Consider the following 23,849-nt stretch of genomic DNA (forward strand, 5'->3'; position numbering starts at 1 on the left):
GACCTTTCGTCAAGCGAGCGGTTGTATGGTTGCTAGGAAAGGCGCTATTGTGTCTGCAAACTGTGAAAGGAACCTGACTGGTATACCATCTGGACCGGAGGACTTGGCTTTCGTAAATGATTTGAGTTGTTTCGCAACTCATGCTAACAGCTGTTCTGGTTTCGAATTCTGGAGTATTTACTTCGCCCTCTTTCGTGAAGGAATTACGGAAAACTGTATATTTAGTAACTCCGCTTTAGTGGCACCATCACCGGTAACATTTCCATCGTTATCGCGCAGTGGCGGTACTGACTGTTTTTGCCACTGGTGTACTTTACATACGACCAGAGTCTCTTTGGGTTTTCTACCATATTTTGAGACAATGTTTCATTGTGGAAACTATTAAAAGCATCTCGCATTGACGTCCGCACTAAATTTCGAGCTTCCGTGAAACTTAGCAAGTCTTGGGGATTTTGCGTTCTTCTGCATTTTGGCATGCTTTTTTCGTTGCTTCTGGAACAGTGTTCTGAGTAGTTTTGTATACCATGGTGGATCAGTCCCGTCTTTTATTAACTTATGCGGTATGAATCTATTTATTGCTGTCGGTACTGTATCTTTGAACTTGAGCCATATCTGGTCTACACTTACATAATGAGCTTGGAAGGAATGGAGAGTCACTCTTAGGAAGGCATCAAGCGAATTTTTATCTGCTGTTTTAAATAGATACAGTTTGCGTTTATTTTTAGTGGTTTTGGTTGATATGGTTTTGCGCCTCGCTACAATGACCTTGTGTTCACTAATCCCTGTATCCGTCATGACGCTCTGTATAAGATCAGGATTATTTGTGTCTAAGAGGTCAAGTGTGTTTTCGCAACCATTTACAATTCGTGTGGGCTCATGAACTAATTGTTCAAAGTAATTCTCAGAGAAAGCATTTAGTACAATTTCTGAAGATGTTTTCTGTCTACCACCGGCTTTGAAAATGTATTTTCACCAACAAATCGAGGGTAGATTGAAGTCTCCACCAATTATAACTGTGTGAGTGGGGTACTTATTTGTAATAAGATTCCAGTTTTCTTTGAAGTGTTCTGCTGTTATATCATTTGAGTCGGAGGGTCGGTAGAAGGAGTCAATTATTATTTTGGTACAGGTGTTGAGTATAACCTCCACTCATAGTAAATCGCAGGAACTATGTATTTCAACTTCACTACAAGATAAACTAGCGACAAGACACAAACACACCACCACCTATTTTATTTAATCTATCCTTTCTGAACTCGGTTTGCGCCTCTGTAAAAATTTAGGCAGAATTTATCTCCGGCTTTAGCCAGCTTTCTGTTCCTATAAAGAAGTACATCGTGTAGTACTTCGTCTTCTGCAGTTAAAGAGTAACAATGCTTCCTGGTTTGGTGGAAGTGTGGGTAGAAGTTAGTAACTCTTTCCGCTTGCGCGGAACTGACGTCGAAATGACGCGGAATTCGGTGCGATCACGAAAGTACATAGCAGTCGACATCTTTAGAGACGACGTATTGAATATCGTCGTATTCAGTTTTCTTCGTATTATAATTTGCGTGTTGTGACAGTATGCCGTTCCAAGGCCTTGGCGCATCGAAGATTTATCAGAAATACAGCACTTTTGGTATGATTTGTTACCATTCATAAACGTCAGATTGCCGGTAAAAGCTTTCAGGAAATACTACGATTAATGATAACGATGTTGAGAGTTAATACTCCCGTGGTCTTAAGGTTAGAGCCGTAGGTCGAAGGAAGTAGGTTCGTGTGCTGCTATCTCAATAGATTTTCCTCCATTTTGACATTTGCAAGAGATTCTAAGCCTCTTTTCCTATTAACGTAAATCAAGTACATTATGCAATATTCGATGTTACTTACGGAGAGGAGCGAGCTCTCTCGGGAATGAGTTTCTTCTGTTTTGTGACTTCAGTCTGATTAAAGAAAAAAATATGAAATTGCTGTGTGTGCAACGACTAGCACTGACAAATGCATTCTTGCTTGTCACAAGTATTTGTTGTTTTTTCCGAATATGACGCTATTTCCGAGGGTGTGCTTAGACAGGATTCTAAAGGCACAGGTGAAATTGCTGCCAGTCAAACGAGCGGCAATAACAGTTATATTCTTATATGAAGAACTATCTGTTCTTTCGGACATGTCCGAAAGAACAGATACCATTGGTGTCCATGCAGCTCGTTAGAATGAAATTACAATGAAATCAATACCCCTACCTGCATACAGGCGTTGATATAAGTCAACGTGGACAGTTGAAAATGCGTGCCCCGACTGGGATTCGAACTCGGGATCACCTGCTTACATGGCAGACGCCCTATCAATTTTTTTTTTTGTTCGATATAGTTCGTCGCGATTGGTCTGGGCGGACGTCACAAGACATCCGTTGAAATTGATCGTTGATTTCTCGACTCAGTTTTTTTATTACACAGAGCACGCAGCTCTCTGACCGAACACGCTGAGCTACGTGCCGGCTCTGAGCCATCAAGGACGCGTAGGATAGTGCGACTGCAGGGATTTATCTCTGGCACGCCTCCCGTGAGACCCACATTCTCAACTTATTGTCCCGCACTATATTCATAGTGCCCCTGCCCATTATAATCCGCGGCTTTTTGCCGATTCCCGTAAGAGTTCGGGCACTGTTTGTGCATCCGCACAGAAGAAGGTGGTCAAATGGCCGGTGAGCCATATATGTGTGTGCATGTGTGCGTGCGTGCGTGCGGATACACAAACAGTGCCCGAACTCTTACGGGAATCGGCAAAAAGCCGCGAGTAATGAGTATAATGGGCACTATGATATAATACGGGACTATAAGTTGAGAATGTGGGACTCACGGGAGGCGTGCCAGAGATAAGTCCCTGCAGTCGCACTATCCTCCGCGTCCTCGGTGGCTCAGAGCGTCTGCCATGTAAGCAGGAGATCCCGGGTTCGAGTCCCGGTCGAGGCACACATTTTCAACTGTCCCTGTTGACTTATATCAACGCCTGTATGCAGCTAGGGGTATTCATTTCATTGTAAGTTATATTCTTCCTTCTTACAAATATTTATCTGTTTCCTCTGCGAATATGTTGCGATTCCCGATGACGAAACCCACATACGGAGGATAATCCGGCTTGTTGGGTCGCCTGCTATCGAATTTCGCCGCCACAAAGATTGACACGTCATTTTGACGTCACTTCCGAGTACGTCGAATTTCTCTGAGAAATGTACGGCTGCAATGCACAGTTAGCTGACGCAGTGATCTGACGACACAACCTCTTCCAAGGTGAATGACTAAGAACGAAGACGCAGAGAATCCCTCTGTGATGCCCCGGGAATCGTAACACAAGTGAAGACCATGGTATTCGAAGCCTGGCATATAATAACGGAGACGACAGTGGGAAAAGTTAAAATTAGTCATGGACTGGTACCAGCATCTTGCATCATGTTTTGAAGGTCGTCCACCTCTTCGATTCGCAAATGATTACACCCGAACCGAGGCAGTCGCGGAAATACGAGTAAGATGTATCAGATCGGTACAGATCAACATGGGCGAGTGCTGGGTATCCCAATGTGATCCAGCATTTTTTCAGCTGTCAGTTCTCTTTTGGTAAGCAGCTAAATGTTTACGGGATACCTCAACCTCTTGTTTGCGGGACTTGATACATGTTTTTTCGTAGAAGAACTTTGGTAAAGGTTCCCACTAATTTTCACAGATTTACGTAAGAAGTTATAACGGTATACCGATCGCTTCTGGTCGTTAGAAAGACTTAGTGACTTCCTTTCAGAACGAGACACTGCTATTTTTCCAGTCATGGTGACTAGACACGCCACGATAGCAATAGTAGTAGTCAGCTTTCGGTATTCCTCTCTCTCTCTCTCTCTCTCTCTCTCTCTCTCTCTCTCTCTCTCGTCCTCGCTCGGGCATGGATGTGTGTGTGTTGTTCTTAGCGAAAGTTAGTTTAAGCAGTGTGTTGGTCTAGGGACCGATGACCTCAGCAGTTTGGTCCCTTAGGAATTCACACACATTTGAAAATTTTCTTCCTCCCCCTCTTTTCGTGGAGGAGGATGGACGACTAAGACGAAGACGACGACGACTCCCAGCGTGTGTCAGCAGAAGCTCAAATTCCTCCTTAACTTTTATTTGGCGTTAAATACGTGTGATTAAATATTCATAGCACGTTTGTTGGGAGAACACTTAGAAGATGCGACAAACCCACTAAAGAGACAGCCTACATTACACTTGTCCGTCTTCTGCTGGAATATTGTTGCGCGGTATGGGATCCTTACCTGGTAGGATTGACGGAGGACATCGAAAAAGTGCAAAGGAGGACAGCTCGTTTCGTGTTATCGCGCAATAAGGATGAGAGTGTCACTGATACGATACGCGAGTTGGGGTGGAAGTCACTGAAACAAAGGCGATTTTCTTTGCGGCGGGATCTATTTACGAAATTTCAATCACCACTTTTCTCTTCCGAATGTATAAATATTTTGTTGACACCCACCTACGTAGGGAGGAATGGTCATCATAATGAAGTAAGAGAAAACAGAGCTCGAACGGAAAGATTTAGGTGTTCCTTTTTCCCACGCGCCATTCGAGAATGGAATGGTAGAGAAGTAGTACGAAAATGGTTCGATGAACCCTCTGCTAGGCACTTGTCTGAATTGCAGAGTAACCATGTAGATGTAGGTGTAGATGTGGATGTCAGTACCTCTAAATGCACAAATGTTTTTGCGAATTAGAAGCAATTTTCTGTTCTGTATATTTTTTTTTGTGTGTGTGTGTGTGTGTGTGTGTGTGTGTGTGTGTATGTCTAAGAAATGCTGTCACGATAATTGGTTGGTTTGGGAGGAAGGGACCAACAGCGATAGCGTCAGTCCCATCGGATTGGCGAAGGATGGGGAACAAAATCGACTGTGCCCTTTCAAAGGAGCCATCCCGGCATTTCACTGAAACAATATACCGAAATCACGGGACTCCTAAATCAGAAGTGCCGGAGGCGGGTTTGAACAGTCATCCTTCCGAATGTGAGTCCAGTGTGCTAACCACGGCGACACCTTGCTCGGTGTTCACGATAATCTGACAAATGCTAATTTTTTTAATAATTTTTCAGTCACTGTCTATTTCATACCGTAGTACGTAACTTGCATATTTTGCCTCAACATGGCCCTGCTAATCAGCGATATACAGGCCGCCCCCGGTAGCTGAGTGGTCAACGCGACAGCATGTCAACCCTAAAGGCCCATGTTAGATTCCCGGCTGGGTCGGAGATTTTCTCCTATTAGGTACTGTGTGTTGTGTTGTCCTAATCATCGTCATTTGATCCCCATCAACGCGCACTTCGCCGAAGTGGCGTCAAATCGAAAGACTTGCACCCGGCGAACGGTCTACCCGACGGGAGACCCTAGTCACACGACGTTTACATTTTAGGGATATAAACTCTTAAGACAAAAAAAAAAATACATAAGAAAAATAAACAACAGACGGACCATGAAGGAATGATCCGAATGAGACGTAATTAGGTATATATGATGTACATGTACAGTCAATCAAATGGTTACAATTTCAGAAAAACTGTGTGATTTATTCAAGAGAACGATCTTCCCAAATCGAGCAAGTCAATAACGTCTGGTGTACCTCTGGCCGTTCGCACGCTCTTATTCGGCTTGGCGTTGGCTGATAGATTTGTTGAGTGTCATCCTGAGCAACATAGTGCCAAATTCTGTCCAATTTGCTTGTTGCATCTTCAACACTCTGAGCTAGTTAGAGGGTCGTGCTCATAATGCTCGAAACGTTCTCAATTCATGAGAAATTCGGCTACCTTGCCGGCCAAGGTAGGATTTGGCAAGCACTGAGACAAGCAGTAGAAACTTGCGCCATGAGGATGCGGGCAGTATCTTGCTGAAATGTAAGCCAGGTTAACGCGTCATGAAGGGCAACAAAACGGAGCATAGTATACATTCAACTTACTGCTGTGCTGTAACAACGTTTGGAGCATTAAGGGCAAGGACCTCCAACGGCCTCGTGATTTTGACGAGCTAAAGCGCCAATTGAATAAAGATTGACTCGATATCCCTCAAGAGGACACCACATAACTCTACAAATCAGTGCTAAGCCGAATAACTGCTTGCATAAGGGCCAGAGGAGGACGAATAACTTCACTTGCTCAATTTGTGAAGGTCTGTCTCTTGAACAAATCATCCAGCTTTTATGAAATTGTATTCACTTGTTTGTTTATACATGTACATCAGATCTACCGATTTCCGACCGATTTGGATAACTGCTTCGTGCTGCGTTTTTGTCTTAAAGGGTAATTGTTTATTCTCGAGAACTAGGAAACATTATTTATATTCCGATACGTATTTTACAGTCTGACGACCAGAGACAAAATTGCCGTCACCCGAGTGCCCACTTACGCCATCCTTAAGGCACGCGCAACAACGAACGGGAAATGTCGCTCCACACAGGGCACACATCGATACTGCACGCGCAGGCAACAAACTACCACGGCGTCGAGGGCTAAATGGAAATCACCACTTCTTGATTTCAGCGAGGCTGCTCCATTGTATGCCGTGGCAGTGAACAACACGAAAAGAAGAACGCGATCGTTATGGGAGAAGAAAGTAGATGAGCGGACGGAAGGGGAGGAGAAGCTTGGCACTTCTTCAAAAATAACGTTATTTTGGAGGAAGAATACTCGTTTCGGTATAAACTGCGGGCTTTCAAAATAAAATGGATTAAATGATGTGTGGCCCTCAACTACGTATCCTCAGACTAAAAGTTTTGGCTGGTTTCGTGGTCTAGGACCTGGGATACGTAGTTGCCGCATTACAAGGCAAACACTGCTGAGTCTACAGTATACAATATGAATATACACATCAATCGAATGGTCGAAGGATCCTATCACTCGGCAATTGCGAATTATGATTGTAACATATAAATTTATAAATGAAAGATTGCAATTAAATAAAATCTGCAGGTACTATCTTAACGACTTTAAATGATAAGTACGATAGTAGAAGTACTTTTGAGAATGCGGTATGCTTCTGCAAAACACGTATTGGTGTCGATGGTCCAGCAATTAAATTAAATATGAGATGAACAACAGGGAAACAATAGATTCCTACTGCATTTAATTAGTTATGAACAACAACATAGCTGGTGAGATATTCACTTCTAAACGCACACTACGTCTTCAGTGTAGACGCCTCGGAAGTCTCACAAGTTGACAAGTCCGCACTCCGAAGTATTTCTATCTCTCGCGAGCACGCGCAAACCGCTCCACTCTCCAAGTCTCTTTCGCGACTGTCCCTCGCGCCGCCCTGTTCCGAACTCCCCCGTGTCCTCCCCGGAAACGACGCTCCTCCCCAACCTCCATACGTCTCTCTTAGTAACGAGCGCTGTGATTGGCTAGAGCGCTCGCGCCATGTTTCCAAGCCAACGTATCCACATAAATATAACGAAACACATTCGAGATACTGGATTTACATTTAAATAACTTGAAATTATTAAATAACCCTATGGCTAGACCATAAACACGCTCTAACACACATTATTAAATACATAAACAAATTAAATATACATATATCAAAGGAACAGCAACAAAAGGTAGGCCAGTAGCCTAATGTCTCTGTGCTTTCTGAAACACAGTAAATATTTAACCAATTCTTCATGAATAGTATATATGGGATATAAGAAAGACATAGATGAATATATTTATGAGCATGCTGCTACCGTTTTTTCGTGTAACTGTGGAGTACTTATGGCTTGACGCAATCGATAGTAACTGGCCACTTTGACCTCCAATAACTCATGTACTATTCAAGTTACATGCCTGTAATTCATACCAATTTAGGTTTACACTAATAGCTTTCTAAAGACAGGACGATTGACGAAATCGGATGAAGCGTTTATCTTTTGGAAATTCGTTGCTAGGTGTTACTTGTATAATTTACCGTCGGATACTAAACTTTAAACTAATAAAGATATTGAAAATCTGATCACACCATCAGAATCGTCGTGCAAATAATGGTAATGTACATGTTTGAGGTATCATGACTCACCTGGCTACTATCAATTTCTATACGAGCTGTGAAATGCCATTATGGTTTCACAAAGTCCGCCATCTTCGGCGCTCCCGGCGTGTCTCCTTGAACAACACAGCCTCACGCTGGAATTCCCAGCCTCGAGACTGGACCGGCCGTTGTGCGGCGTCACGCGGTTGCTAAGCTAACGTTCGGGACCCCGTTCGGGACCACGTGGTTGCAGCCGGACCGCGGCTTTGACGAGCTTCCTGTGCGGCCGCCCAAACTCCGGACATACAGTATTTCCAGGGCGCCACAACTCGCCCGTTGCCTCACAAAATTCACATGAGCGAGGAAACTTACTGATTCCAATTGGACCTTGTTCAGTAGAGATTAACGAAGCGGCACACTGTGATCAGGAGAGCAATCACTAGCTCTGATTCTTTATCGGCTACTCAGATTCCATGCCACTGGTGAATCGAAACGACGCTTTTGTTACGTAAAAATCCTCACCACTTCTCTTTGGGGTCGCAATTTGCACGTACAGTATACACTGTCTAGTTGAAAGTATCTGGAGAGCCCTATTTAATAAGGAATTCGCCACTAGATGTCACGAGAGAGGGACCTTCCATTATTGGAGGCAGGAGATGTTGTCGTGTCAGAAGGGAAGCAGCAGCAGAATGGGTCTGTCAGAAGAGAGGAATGACTTCGAACGTGGACTGATGGTTCAAATGGCTCTCAGCACTAAGGGACTTAACATCTGAGGTCATCAGTCCCCTAGATTTAGAACTACTTAAACCTAACTAACCTAAGGACATCACACACATCAATGGCCGAGGCAGGATTCGAACTTGCGACCGTAGAAGCAGCGTGGTTCCGGATTGAAGCGCCTAGAACCCCTTGGCCACAACGGCCGGCCCGAGGGCTGATCACTGTATGTCACCTGAGTAATAAATCCAGCAGAGACATTTCAACCATTCTAAGGCTGCCAAAGCCGACTGCTTGCGATACGACTCTGAAGTGGAAACGCGAAGGAACAAGTACAGCTTTAACACCACCGGCCACACCTCACGTACTGACGGGCAGGAACCGCCGAGCTCTGCAGGGAGTGCTCCTCGAAAGTCGTGTGAAATCATCGGAAGGAATCACTCGAGAGTTTCAAAATGTTCAAATGTGTGTGAAATCTTATGGAACTTAACTGATAAGGTCATCAGTCCCTAAGCTTACACACTACTTAACCTAAATTATCCTAAGGACAAACACATACACCCATGCCCGAGGGAGGACTCGAACCTCCGCCGGGACCAGCCGCACAGTCCATAACTGCAGCGCGACTTTCAAAGTGCTACCGGCGGTCCAGCTAGGAGACTAAATGTGCTTATGGAGTTAAAGGTGGAAATGTGCGTTTGGCGTCATTGGCCGGGAGGCCCCTTACGGGGCAGGTCCGGCCGCCTTGGTACAGGTCTTATTACATTCGACGCCACGTTGCGCGACCCACGCGCCGGATGAGGATGAAATGATGATGAAGACAACACCCAGGAAGATCCTTTATCATTTAGTTACAATATAGCAGGTCAACAACTGGAAGCAGTTAATTCCATAAATTATCTGGTAGTACGCATTAGGAGTGATTTAAAATAGAATGGCCATATAAAGTTGATCGTTGGTAAAGCATATGCCAGACTGAGATTCATTGGAAGAATCCTAAGGAAATGCAATCCGAAAACAAAGGAAGTGGGTTACAGTACGCTTGTTCGCCCACTGCTTGAATACTGCTCAGCAGTGTGGGATCCGTACCAGATAGGGCTGATAGAAGAGATAGAGAATATCCAACGGAGAGCAGCGCGCTTCGTTACAGGATCATTTGGTAATCGAGAAAGCGTTACGGAGATGATAGATAAACTCCAGTGGAAGACTCTGCAGTAGAGACGCTCAGTAGCTCGGTACGGGCTTTTGTTGACGTTTCGAGAACATACCTTCACCGAAGAGTCAGGCAGTATATTGCTCCCTCCTACGTATATCTCGCGAAGAGACCATGAGGATAAAATCAGAGAGATTAGAGCCCACACAGAAGCATACCGACAATCCTTCTTTCCACGAACAATACGAGACTGGAATAGAAGGGAGAACCGATATAGGTACTCAAGGTACCCTCCGCCACACCCCGTCAGGTGGCTTGAGGAGTATGGATGCAGATGTAGATGTAGATCACAGCTGTTTAGCTTCTGCATCCCTAATAAGCCGAAGCAATTTGCGGTATCACCGTATGTACTGCGTCCCGTGCGTCGAAGTGATGGTTCTCGTACTCGATTGCGACGATGGAAGAACTCCAGCCACAAATAAATTCTTTCAAACACTAGGATGGCAGAAGGCGGTCCTCTAATTACTAATACTGTCACCTCTGTGTTCTACAGACGAGAAACGCGTACTCCCAACCGCAAGGATGGAGTTCAGTTAACGTCTCAACGTAAGTATAGGTAGAGGAATTTCTCTCAATTACTGAACACTGCGTACCCAACGACGACTTCCAACCCGGGGGTGAAGTCCCGAATCGTATAGGTACGCAACAGTATAGTGCCTAACTGTTCTAGCTATAAACTCTCCTGAGAGCAAAGACAGCAAGTCCGTCTGTACCAACAAAGCTTATATCGAGCTACTGCCTCACACGGGCGCTCACAACGGAAGACCTCGTCTCTCCACCGCTGGCATCCCAGCAAGGCTCGGCTCCCCACCATCGTAATTCCGAAAACGAATCATATTCCCGAAACCACGGAATATTCTCCCTCTCTATAGATTCTTCGGAACGCCGACCAACCATATTCTAGTCTTTTGTCGTCCAGCGCTGAAAGTTTGCGCGGAAATGCCTATGCTCATACAATGGTATGCTTCTGAGTAAAAATCATTAGAAATAACCCAGCATGCGTGGTTTGCAAGGTGCCGCTTCTTCGTTCCTGAAGTATTATCCGGTTACCCTTCCGGCCCTACTACAATAGCGGCCGATAGCGGCTGGTTGCCCCTGTACTGCGTCTTCGCGCTCAGTTGTCACGACGTCCGTCCAGCTACTTCGTATGTTTAAGCAGGACCAACACCTGTGCGGGCCTTCCACCCAGAGCTTTAGTTCTTCCTGCCGTTTCATCTCCACAGGGGTTCCAACCTCTACTAGTATAGGCAATCATTCATTACGCCGTTCTGATAATAAAGACACTACGTCACCTTTCATGCAATAAGCGTTAACAGTTATTTACAAGGTGTATGTGACAGTGTCAGTCTCCTTTATATATATTCGTGTATACGATGTACAACGTATCACATGATACCTAATTGTGTTTGTAGATCGTCGCAAAGTATATGGATGAGTGCTTGTAAGGTGCGAAACTGAAGCCACCTTACAACATATGACACTAGTACATGAGAAATACACCTGTCGTATAATGTTACCCCTTTTACTGGATTTGACAATAATGTATGACTAATGGATATCGAAATCAGACTATTAGTTCATTTTCCTAAGGGGTTTCCAGATGTTAGAAATAAATGCAGTAAAATGGAACAATGCTGAATCTAGGACCTTTCTGTACCATGTTCATTAAGTGGTTTTTCTATTGGATTTACGGTCGCCAGCCTACCTAGGCAAAGAAATCGTTAAGTTTGAGACAAGCGGAAGAAGTTAATTTAACCTACTTTCCTGTTGTCCCCTAACTCAATTTCACAAACAAATATAACTTTTCGGGATAATATTCTGAGAAAGACACAGGAATCTCTTAGCTGCTACACTTACATACGTATATAGTTTTGATCTGGAAAGGGCACGAATTTTCCGTCATCGCCATGTGCTACAAAAAATTTGCTATGTTTGCATTTTGTGTAAAGAATAAATTATTTAAATATTTAAACGTATTAAGACACTTTGTTTATATCTTTCTCTTAACAAATGACTGGTCAAAAGTCAAAGGTAGGGTGTGGTCACTCTGTATTGTCATTCAGTATTTTATGCAACTCTCCTTCAATGTTACGGAGCCTCAAAAGCAATTTTTTATCGCTCTTTGTACTTTACTGAATTTTATTTGTAACTGGAAGAGTTTTATCTTTCCTTTACTCAAAACTTATTTACTCACATTCAATCTACTTATTGCCACAAAGAGAGTACGAATATTAAGATCGTTAAATTTGTCTGAAAGCATCTACTTCAGTGCTAAGGCAAAATTTCACTTCAGCACTTCTATTACGTTAATCATACACTACTTTTACCTTCACTTTAAAAGTTAGTTCTCAATAATTATTTAAAGATAAAAATTAGTGCTTGTAGATACTGATTAAAGCACATCAAATCTTTTTTTCTTTTTTTTTTATCGCAGGTTCACTCGGAATAATCAAACACCAGGTGAGGATACTATATAGGTGAATGATTAGGAATAAAATAACAGGGTGAAACAAATTTAATATTTAAGACAATAATTATTAAAAAAACTTAATTTTGAATTGATGGTTCACCTTCTGCAGTACTAATTTCGTACCCGGTTGCCTGTAGTCGTTAAGTGCGGGGACAGTATTGGCGGCTACACTACCCATGGTACACCATACAAGCTTCTTGAAGGGTGGACTAATTCTTCTTGGCGTCGTTTTGACGTCCATAACATAGCCCAATAACTTGTGCCAGAGCCATAATAATTCAGCAGTCGTAATCGGAGGCTCTTGTCCAACAATTTCCAGGCAAGCCGTCACCTGCTACGTCCGAGTGTTGCCTTTTACACCGCTGCCCACTGACCGTGTCTTCTCGTTCCCTCTGGCTCTACAGGTAGCGCTCCAAAAACCCATGCCACCTTTTATGCTTCCCGCTGTTACTTCCGTACAGAACAAAACCGCTCCATCTTTTACATTACAGGTATGTTACACAATATCCCTAAGCGTGTCCCATTTTATACAAATGACAAATAGCACAAATATATAAAACAACATACATTAACATTTTAATTTCATTAATCAATGTCAAAATATTATTCAGTAAATTATATATTTCACATATTTCCTAACATAAGTTAAGACATACATTAGCAGAGCACCATCCCATCACATATATATCTCAATTTCCAGAAAGTGTTACGACAAATTTTAAATGCAAAAAATTTTTAATTATTCGGATGATAGAATGAATAATAGTGTTGTAACACATTTGAATTTTTAAGGCAATGGTCTGTGGATAGTAACGTAACTAGAATGGACTGCCCTGCCAAGAGGCCCGACTTGAACCTAATGGAACACTGCCTTCTGTGATTTCTGTTTCTTGAGGAAAAATGACCGCAATTCCTCCACAGGCATTTCAGACAACTCATTGAAAATGTCCACAGCTGAATTCTGTCGCCATAAATGCGAAGAGCCGACGCACCCGACACTTACGTCCACCAATAGGTGTCCCGATAATTTTGTCCAGAGAGTGCATGCGGAACATTTCAAGTAGAATTTATGTACACTTGGTAACTTAGAATGTTTTATGGACACTTGGTGCCTATTCATAAGATTGTAATTAACTATGTTCATGAACTTTACAAAGGAATTCCTTTGTGATATAGAAAGATTTTTGATTCGTCTAACTTCCTGTTTCTGTAGGGAGATTTAGCACATTTCCTTGCCAAAGATTAACTACTGCATAGTGCAGATCGTTTTACCTTTCAGTATTTACTTGTCTCTTAATTCATCAATTCGGGATACAAATGAATTGCTGACAACAGATTTCACCAAGGAAAAAACGACCATTGTTATTGTGATAAACTGCGTGAACTGAAGCACAAAAAATATTTGTAAGTCCCACACTAAATGCCAGTTACTTCTGTTCAATGAATTTTCTTTGCCTAAGTAAGTAGACATCCCGAAAATATTATCCTATCAACGCGAGAATATATGCAAATATATTAATGCAAAAAGGTGGGAATTTGAGGATAAGGGACCTGGATACACTGAAAGACCCAGAGGTTGTAGAGAGCGTCACGGAGAGCATTAGGGAATGATTGACAAGCATGGGGGAAAGAAATTCAGTAGAGGGAGAATGGGTAGCTTTGAGAGATGAAATAGTGAAGGTAGCAAAGGATCAAGTAGGTAAAAAGACGAGGGCTAGTAAAAATCCTTGGGTAATCGAAGAGATATTGAATTTAAGGGCGATGTTCTTGAGGGCAATATTATAGAAATGGAAGATAATGTAGATGAAGATGAAATAGGAGATATGATACTGCGTGAAGAGTTTGACAGAGCACTGAAAGACCTAAGTCGAAACAAGGCCCCGGTAGTAAACAATATTCCATTAGAACTACTGACAGCCATGGGAGAGGCAGGACTAAGAAAACTCTACCATTTAGTGAGCAAGATGTATAAGACAGGCGAAATACCCTCAGACTTCAAGAAGAATATAATAATTCCAATCCCAAAGAAAGTAGGTGTTGACAGACGTGAAAATTACCGAACTATCAGTTTAATAAGCCACGTCTGCAAAATGCTAACACAAATTCTTTACAGACGAATGGAAAAACTGGTAGAAGCAGACCTCGGGGAAGATCAGTTTGGATTCCGTAGAAATGTTGGAACACGTGAGGCAACTCTGACCCTACGACTTATGTTAGAAAATAGATTAAGGAAAGGCAAACCTACGTATCTAGCATTTGTAGACTTAGAGAAGGCATTTGACAATGTTGACTGGAATACTCTCTTTCAAATTCTGAAGGTGGCAGTGGTAAAATACAGGGAGCGAAAGGCTATTTACAATTTGTACACAAACTAGGTGGCAGTTATAAGAGTTGAGGGGCATGAAAGGGAAGCCGTGATTGGGAAGGGTGTGAGACGGGGTTGAAGCCTATCCCCGATGTTATTCAGTTTGTATATTGAGCAAGCAGTAAAGGAAACAAAAGAAAAATTCGGAGTTCGAATTAAAATCCATGGAGAAGAAATAAAAACTTTGAGGTTCGCCGATGACATTGTAATTCTGTCAGAGACAGCAAAGGACCTGGAAGAGCAGCTGAATGGAATGGACAGAGTCTTTAAAGGAGGATATAAGATGAACATCAACAAAAGCAAAACGAGGATAATGGAATGTAGTTGAATTAAATCAGTTGATGCTGCGGGAATTAGATTAGGAAATGAGACATTTAAAGTAGTAAATGAGTTTTGCTATTTGAGGAGCAAAAAACTGATAATGGTCGAAGTAGAGAGGATATAAAATGTAGACTGGCAATGGCAGGGAAAGCGTTTCTCCAGAAGAGAAATTTGTTAACATCGAGTATAGGTTTAAGCGTCGGGAAGTCGTTTCCAAAAGTATTTGTATGGAGTGTAGCCATGTATGGAAGTGAAACATGGACGATAACTAGTTTGGACAAGACGAGAATAGAAGCTTCGAAATGTGGTGCTACAGAAGAATGCTGAAAATTAGATGGGTAGATCACATAACTAATGAGGAGGTATTGAAAAGGATTGGAGAGAAGAGAAATTTGTGGCACAACTTGACTCGAAGAAGGGATAGGTTAGCAGGGCATATTCTGAGGCATCAAGGGATCACCAATTTAGTATTGGAGGGCAGCGTGGAGGGTAAAAATCGTAGAGGGAGACCAAGAGATGAATACACTAAACAGATTTAGAAGGATGTAGGTTGCAGTAGGTACTGGGAGATGAAGAAACTTGCACAGGATAGAGTAGCATGGAGAGCTGCATCAAACCAGTCTCTGGACTGAAGACCACAACAACAAATGCACCGAGTACTGAGATCCTAAAGATGGTAGTTTTGTTTACTGGAAAATTAGCTGAAACTCACGTTTATCACATCAGCTATAAAACTTTTCCAATTTATGTTTTCATCAACATATGGACTCACCAGCTTAGAAGTTTCTACTTCGTTTATTATTTGTTCTTCGAATATAGTTACTAAAAATTTTGATGAGTTTTATAGAAGTCTAAAACTAATTTGTGAGAAGCCAATTACCATCTACCCAAAACCATCATTTACTGTTAATTTTGTTGATACTTTTTTACTTGGCCTCAACATTACTTGTGTCGTCTGTAAAAGGGGAACAATTTCTTCTGCTGATTCAAATAAAATGGTGAATAGACAAGTAGGGCAATAAGATCACTAGTCTCCTTATCAAATTCTGAGGAATGACAATACAATACATGGAGTCAAAATTCCTGTAACCTTTTCTTTAGATGGCAACTTAAATATGGTTATGCTGATCCACGTATTTCACAGAAACTCTAATGTTGTGACTGACACAAAAATGAACGCCTACGATAAGTCGTAGAAGATCTTAACTCTAGATATTTTCTCCTTTAAAATCATTTTTATGTTCTCAGTGTACATATAAATAGCTGCCTCAGCAGATTATGTTTAGCTGAGTGTCACTACTGCAGAATTGTGTGACAACCGTCGAACAGATAAACCTCCACAAAATTCTGGAAATATGTCAGGTGAGAGCGTTCATCATTCATTAAATTCTGAAGTGAGCCTTCTTAGTTAGGAGCCAAGCAATAGCATATTTTAGAATCGGAAAAACTTGAATTAATGATGTATTACAAATCTGACTAAGAGCACTGCGTATAGGATACTGATGATTTTCCTTGTTCTGCTTGTGGATGTTATAATTTAATTTCACAAAATTTCCTTTATATCGCTTCTGCATTTTATGCAATATCTACTGAACTAATTGTACTAATTTTCTCATGTAGCAGCATCGAGGTGCCTAACAAACAGCATGTTCTTCATTCACGTAGCAGTAACGGTCGCCAAGGAAAGCATGAAACATTGAAAGCTCTTCTGTTAGCAGCAATGTATTACTTAGTTGTTGATTCAGCACTTTGACACTCTTTTGACAGCACTTGGTCTGTTCCACGGGACTCTCAGGTAACACTTAGCAAAGAGCAGGAAGTGCGAAGAAATACTAACTTTTACGTGCGGTACATTATTCGTTGCAGTACCGATTTCGAGGTATAAAAGATTCCTAAGAAATTATTCCAGAACTTTTTGAGAGAAGTTTAGTGAAGTTGCGACAAACCTAAATGAGGCGGAACATGTACAGAGAGAATTTGGTCCCATTTCTCCAGAACACAAAGCAGTTATGATAACTGCTTCACCGCGACATGTATTAATACTATATGTAAAGTGAAGGGCGATGACTGCTACACTATGTGATCTTAAGTATCCGGACACCTGGCTGATAATGACTTGCAAGTTTATGGCACCCTCCATCGGTAATGCTGGAATTCAATATGGTGTTGGCCCACCCTTAGCCCTGATGACAGCTTCCACTGTCGCAGGCATTCATCCAATCAAGTGCTGGAAGGTTTCTTGGGGAATAGCAGCCCATTCATCACGGAGTGCTGCACTGAGGTTTCGATGTCGGTCGGTGAGGCATGGCACGACGTCGGCGTTCCAAAACATCCCAAAGGTGTTCTATAAGATTCAGGTCAGGACTCTATGCAGGCCAGTCCATTACAGGGATGTGTAACGACTCCGCCACAGGCCGTCCATTGTGAACAGGTGCTCGATAGTGTTGAAAGATGCCATCGCTATCCCCGAATTGCTCTTCAATAATGGGACGCAAGAAGGTGCTCAGACCATCGATGTAGGCCTGTGCTGTGATAGTGCCCCGCAGAACAACAAGCGGTGCAAGCCACCTGCATGAAAAACACAGCCCCAGCATAACACCACCGCCTCCGAATTTTACTGTTGGCACTACACACGCTGGCAGATGACGTTCACAGGGCATTCGCCATACCTACACCCTGCCATCGGATCGCCACATTGCGTACCGAGATTCGTGACTCCACACAACCTTTTTCCACTGTTTAATCGTCCAACGTTTACGCTCCTTACACCAAGGGAGGCCTCGTTTGACATTTACCTGCGTGATGTGCGGCTTATGAGCAGTCGCTGGACCATGAATGAAATTCAAGTTTTCTCACCTCCCGCCTAACTGTCATAGTACTTGAAGTGTATCCTGATGCAGTTTGGAATTCCTGTGTGATGGTCTGGATAGATGTCTGCCTATTACACATCACGACCCTCTTCAACTGTTGGCGGTCTCTGTCCCTTCACGTTTCCACTTCACAATCACAACGGAAACAGTGGATCTGGGATGTTTAGGAGTGTGGAAATCTTGCGCGCAGATGTATGACACAAGTGACACCCAATCACCTGACCACATTCGAAGTCCATGCGTTCCGTGGAGCTCCCACTCTGGTCTCTCACGATGTCTAACGGCTACTGAGGTCGCTGATATGGAGTACCTGGCAGTAGGTGGCAGCACCATGCACCTAATATGAAAAACGTATGTTTTTGGGGCTGTCCGGATGCTTTTGATCACATAGTGCACCAGCTGCAGCGGAACATTAAGTGGGAATCAGCGGCAACGGGCGAAAATATGTACCGGACCGCGATTCGAACCCGGTATCTTCTGCTTACTAGGCAGTCCAATCCGGTACGCATTTACGTCCGTCTTCCCTGATTCCGCTTAATGTCCCGCGGCAGTTGATAGCAGTCATCATCCTTCATAGTGTTTCACAGCTGTGGGATATGAAGGAACAGACAACTCGCACTCAAATAAAATGTATTATCAGCTTGGATGTGGCATCAATTAAACTCGCCTAGTCAGCTGGTATCAAGTGCACTACGGATCAGTCTGACGGGCCCTAGAAGAACCAGCTGCTCTGATCTCTTCACTAATCTCGGCCGCTCCCGCACACTGGAGCGGAAAAGGCGCTGCCGAAAATAGCGGCGGGAATTAGCATAGAGGGTGGCTTGCCACCTGAGAGTGAGGGGCGGAATTAAGCCACGGCGGTGGTGCGATTCAGGAGCGGCACAAATACATTTAAAGCTGAGGGCTGGGGGCGGCGTGGTAGATAGCGACTACCGCTCAGCTTCTACAAGTGTAGCTATTTGTACGTGCCAGGAAGGGAAAGTGGAGAGCGCACAGAGAAAGAGAGAGAGCGCTTGCCTGCATCTGCCATCTTTTTCGCCGGCTAACGTACAGTACTGTTTCTGAAACGTACTTGTTTCTCTCTTCTTTTCTCCTTTTACAGCGACAAACGTATAGGAATGACAGATGACGTGGGATATTTTTTTCCTGAAGGGAAGGATTCTTTTCAACCTGTCGTTTTATGAGTCTCTAGAATCAAATATCTGTTTTCTTGTTTTTTTGCCTACTTAGTAACTTGCATTCACTGAACTATTGTTCTCCCAACTTTTATCTCACTTCCTGAGCTGCCAATGCCACGGTATAAATCTACACGTTTTCAATTTTCTTCTTTGTTCTACTCTTCACTAACAAACATGAACTATGTTCTCTTGCTGCACAGAAATTATTTGATTTACTACTCTCGCCATTATTATTATTATTATTATTATTATCTTTCCTTGCTCAGACGTTATGTCTGGTTAAAAATGGAAAGTGACGCTTACCTTCAGCAAGCGTGGCTTCCTTTTAACTGTTCGGTATATGTTACATTGCATTTAGGAACTTTCGGGTAATTGAACATGTATCAATAATTACAGATTTCTGTAGTGTATATATACGTTTGGATGTAGCTGTATTGCGTTGATGTACTGGTGGATATTGTGTGGTATGACTCCTGTAGTTGATAGTATAATTGGTATAATGTCAACTTTATCCTGATGCCACATGTCCTCAACTTCCTCAGCCAGTTGGATGTACTTTTCAATTTTTTCTCCTGTTATCTTCTGTATATTTGTTGTATTCGGTATGGATATTTCGATTAGTTGTGTTAATTTCTTCTTTTTATTGGTGAGTATGGTGTTAGGTTTGTTATGTGGTGTTGTTTTATCTGTTATAGTGGTTCTGTTCCAGTATAATTTGTATTCATCATTCTCCAGTACATTTTGTGGTGCATACTTGTATGTGGGAACGTGTTGTTTTATTAGTTTATGTTGTATGGCAAGTTGTTGATGTATTATTTTTGCTACATTGTCGTGTCTTCTGGTGTATTCTGTATTTGGTAGTGTTGTACATCCGCTTGTGATGTGATCTACTGTTTCTATTTGTTGTTTGCAAAGTCTGCATTTATCTGTTGTGGTATTGGGATCTTTAATAATATGCTTGCTGTAATATCTGGAGTTTATTGTTTGATCCTGTATTGCAATCATGAATCCTTCCATCTCACTGTATATGTTGCCTTTTCTTAGCCATGTGTTGGATGCGTCTTGATCGATGTGTGGCTGTGTTAGGTGATACAGGTGCTTGCCATATAGAGTTTTATTTTTCCAATTTACTTTCTTCGTATCTGTTGATGTTATGTGATCTAAAGGATTGTAGAAGTGGTGATGAAATTGCAATGGTGTAGCCGATGTATTTATATGAGTGATTGCTTTGTGTATTTTGCTAGTTTCTGCTCCTTCTATAAAGAATTTTCTTAAATTGTTTACCTGTCCATAATGTAGGGTTTTTATGTCGATAAATCCCCTTCCTCCTTCCTTTCTGCTTAATGTGAACCTTTCTGTTGCTGAATGTATGTGATGTATTCTATATCTGTGGCATTGTGATCGTGTAAGTGTATTGAGTGCTTCTAGGTCTGTGTTACTCCATTTCACTACTCCAAATGAGTAGGTCAATATTGGTATAGTGTAAGTATTTATTGCTTTTGTCTTGTTTCTTGCTGTCAGTTCTGTTTTCAGTATTTTTGTTAGTCTTTGTATTTTTCTTTTAGTTCTTCTTTAATATTAACATTATCTATTCCTAGATATTTATATGCATCTGTTTTTTCCATCGCTTCTATGCAGTCGCTGTGGTTATCCAATATGTAATAATCTTGTTTAGTGTGTTTTCCCTTGACTATGCTATTTTTCTTACATTTGTCTGTTCCAAAAGCCATATTTATATCTTTGCTGAATACTTCTGTCATCTTACGTAATTGGTTGAGTTGTTGATTTGTTGCTGCCAGTAGTTTTAGATCATCCATGTATAGCAAATGTGTGATTTTGTGTTAGTATGTTCCAGTAATATTATATCCATAATTGGTATTATTTAGCATGTTGGACAGTGGGTTCAGAGCAAGGCAGAACCAGAAATGACTTAATGAATCTCCTCGGTATATTCCACGCTTAATCTGTATTGGCTGTGATGTGATACTATTTGAATTTGTTTGGATATTAAGTGTGGTTTTCCAATTTTTCATTACTATGTTTAGGAACTGTATCAATTTAGGATCTACTTTGTATATTTCCAATATTTGTGGTAACCATGAGTGGGGTACACTATCAAAAGCTTTTTGGTAATCAATGTATGCATAGTGTAGCGACCTTTGTTTCGTTTTAGCTTGGAATGTCACCTCTGCATCTATTATCAGTTGCTCTTTACATCCTCGTGCTCCTTTGCAGCAGCCTTTTTGTTCTTCATTTATAATTTTGTTCTGTGTTGTATGTGTCATTAATTTCTGTGTAATGACTGACGTTAATATTTTGTATATTGTTGATAGGCATGTTATGGGGCGATATTTTGCTGGGTTTGCTGTGTCTGCTTGATCTTTAGATTTCAGATAATTTATTCCTTGTGTAAGTGTATCAGCGACAGTGTATGGGTCTGAAATGTAACTGTTAAATAATTTAGTTAGATGTGAATGTGTTGAGGTGAACTATTTTAGCCAGAAATTTGCTATTTTCTCTTTTCCAGGGGCTTTCCAGTTGTGCGTAGAATTAATTGCTCGGGTGACTTCATGTTGCAAAATTATCACTTCAGGCATTTGTGATATCATCTTGTATGTGTGTTTCTGCTTGTATCCGGCGTGCATGTGTGTTATGTTGTACCGGGTTTGACTAGATGTTGCTCCAGAAGTGTTCCATGTCTGTTATGTTTGGCGGATTGTCTATTTTAATGTGTGTGTTATCTATTGTCTGGTAAAATTTCTTTTGGTTTGTGTTCGATGTTTGGTTTTGTTCCCTTCTATTTTCACTTTTATTGTATCTTCTAAGTCGTTTGGCCATTGGTTGTAATTTCTGCTGCTTTTCATCTAATTGCTCTATCGCTTCTTGTTGTGAGATTTTACCTAACCTTTTTCGTTTTTTGTCTGACATTTCATTTCTTATAAATTGTGTTAGCTGTCCGATGTCTTTTCTCAGTTTTTCTATTCTGATCTGTAGCCTATGTTGCCATGCTGGTTTTATGGGTTTCTTCTGTGCGTTTGTTGGTTCTGATCTCTGCCTAGTGTGTATATTTAGTGTAGTGAGTGCTCCTATATAGACCAGTAGTTGTAACTCTTCCATAGTTGTATTTTGATTTATTTTGTTGTGTATGATTGTGTTGATAGTTGTTATGGTTGTTTCGACTTATGGGTTATTTGGGGGTCTATGCAAGAATGGTCTAAAGTCTGTATTTGTGTCTTTGTATTCCATATATGTGTCAGCTGAAATTTCTCTTCTATATCTAACATATGTGTCACTTCGTGTTCTATTTGTGCTTGGTCTGGTGGCTGTCTTAAGATTTCGTTTTCCTCTGATTGTTTAATTGATGCGTGTTGTTCTTTGTTTGATCTGGGATGTTTGAGTCCATTACTGCATTTTCTTCTTCTTCTTCTTCTTCTTCTTCTTCTGATTGCACATTATTTTGTTCCAGTATTTGTTGTACTTGTTGTTTGATGTTTTCTAATTCTGACTGGGGTATCCTGTTATTTTTGATTACTACACGGATCTGATCAGCTAGTCGTTGTTCTGTTAAAAATTTTAATTCTGGGTATCTGGTAATAAATGTTGTGTGTACTTGTGATCTGTATTCAGTTGTGTTGGTTCCTAAGTTTGTTGCTTGGTAATAACAGAACATGAGGTATCGGTTAACTTCATCTGACCATCTCATCCTCTGTGTTTGTTTTCCTTCTAGAGTGGTTGCAGGAAGCATATCCTACAGAACACCTCTATTTGGATTTAAATCATTTTCCATGTGGCTAGCAGTGTGGTTACCATTGTGGACGGGCATAGGGTTCAAGCGTCGTCCCCGACCATGACAGCGCTTGTCCGAGGCTTCATTAGTTCTGTCCCGAACCAACTAATCACACTAAAAGGGGGGTTAGCCCTATTAGTGGTCAGTTCTTTTCGTCGCCTTTTACGACTGGCAGGACATACCGGAGGCCTATTCTTTTCCCGGGCCTCCACGGGTTATTATTATTATTATTATTATTATTATTATTATTATTAAGTGTTAGATTCCATTTTAAATCCAAGACCTATTGTAAACCGTGTGGCATAATGAATGCGATGATAAAATCCAACGAATGCATGGTCAGATGCAATATTGCCAGGATAAATGACCAAATAGAGTGGCAAGATCACTGTTATAATGTTACGAAAGCAATCACAAATGTTTACCAAGGACAATACAACCGTTAGATTAAGAAATATGCGCAGTATTTCAGTAAGTCTGGATTTGCTGTGGCCATACCAACTGTAGGACTATCAAAACGCGCATACGTTCAGTAATTATGGAATTTTCAATAATGTTACATCTTCCATAGGTAAACTGATGTGCTAACTTAAAGGCTGGCGTCTGATGACAGGGTGAATGTCAAAAAAGCATCGTAACTGAGGCGTATAAAACATAATAGTATGTTATCAATAATATTATGTTGTCACTCTCATGGTGTTAAGTCGAAAGCAATGTTTAGTCAAGCAAACAGTTCAGTAAAGCAACAACAGTTGAGATGGACAGGAAAGGGAGGGAGGGTGGGAGGGAGGGAGGGAGGAAAGAAGAGGAAAACAGCGAAAATGAGAGAAAGAAAGAGAGAAAGAAAGAAAGAAAGAGAAGGAGAGCAACGTCGTCACAGTCAGTGATCGATGAGCAGACTTTTTTCAAAGATAAGGTTTCGTGTCAACATA

This window comes from Schistocerca serialis, chromosome 8, assembly GCF_023864345.2.
Source record: "Schistocerca serialis cubense isolate TAMUIC-IGC-003099 chromosome 8, iqSchSeri2.2, whole genome shotgun sequence".
NCBI lineage: Eukaryota > Metazoa > Arthropoda > Insecta > Orthoptera > Acrididae > Schistocerca > Schistocerca serialis.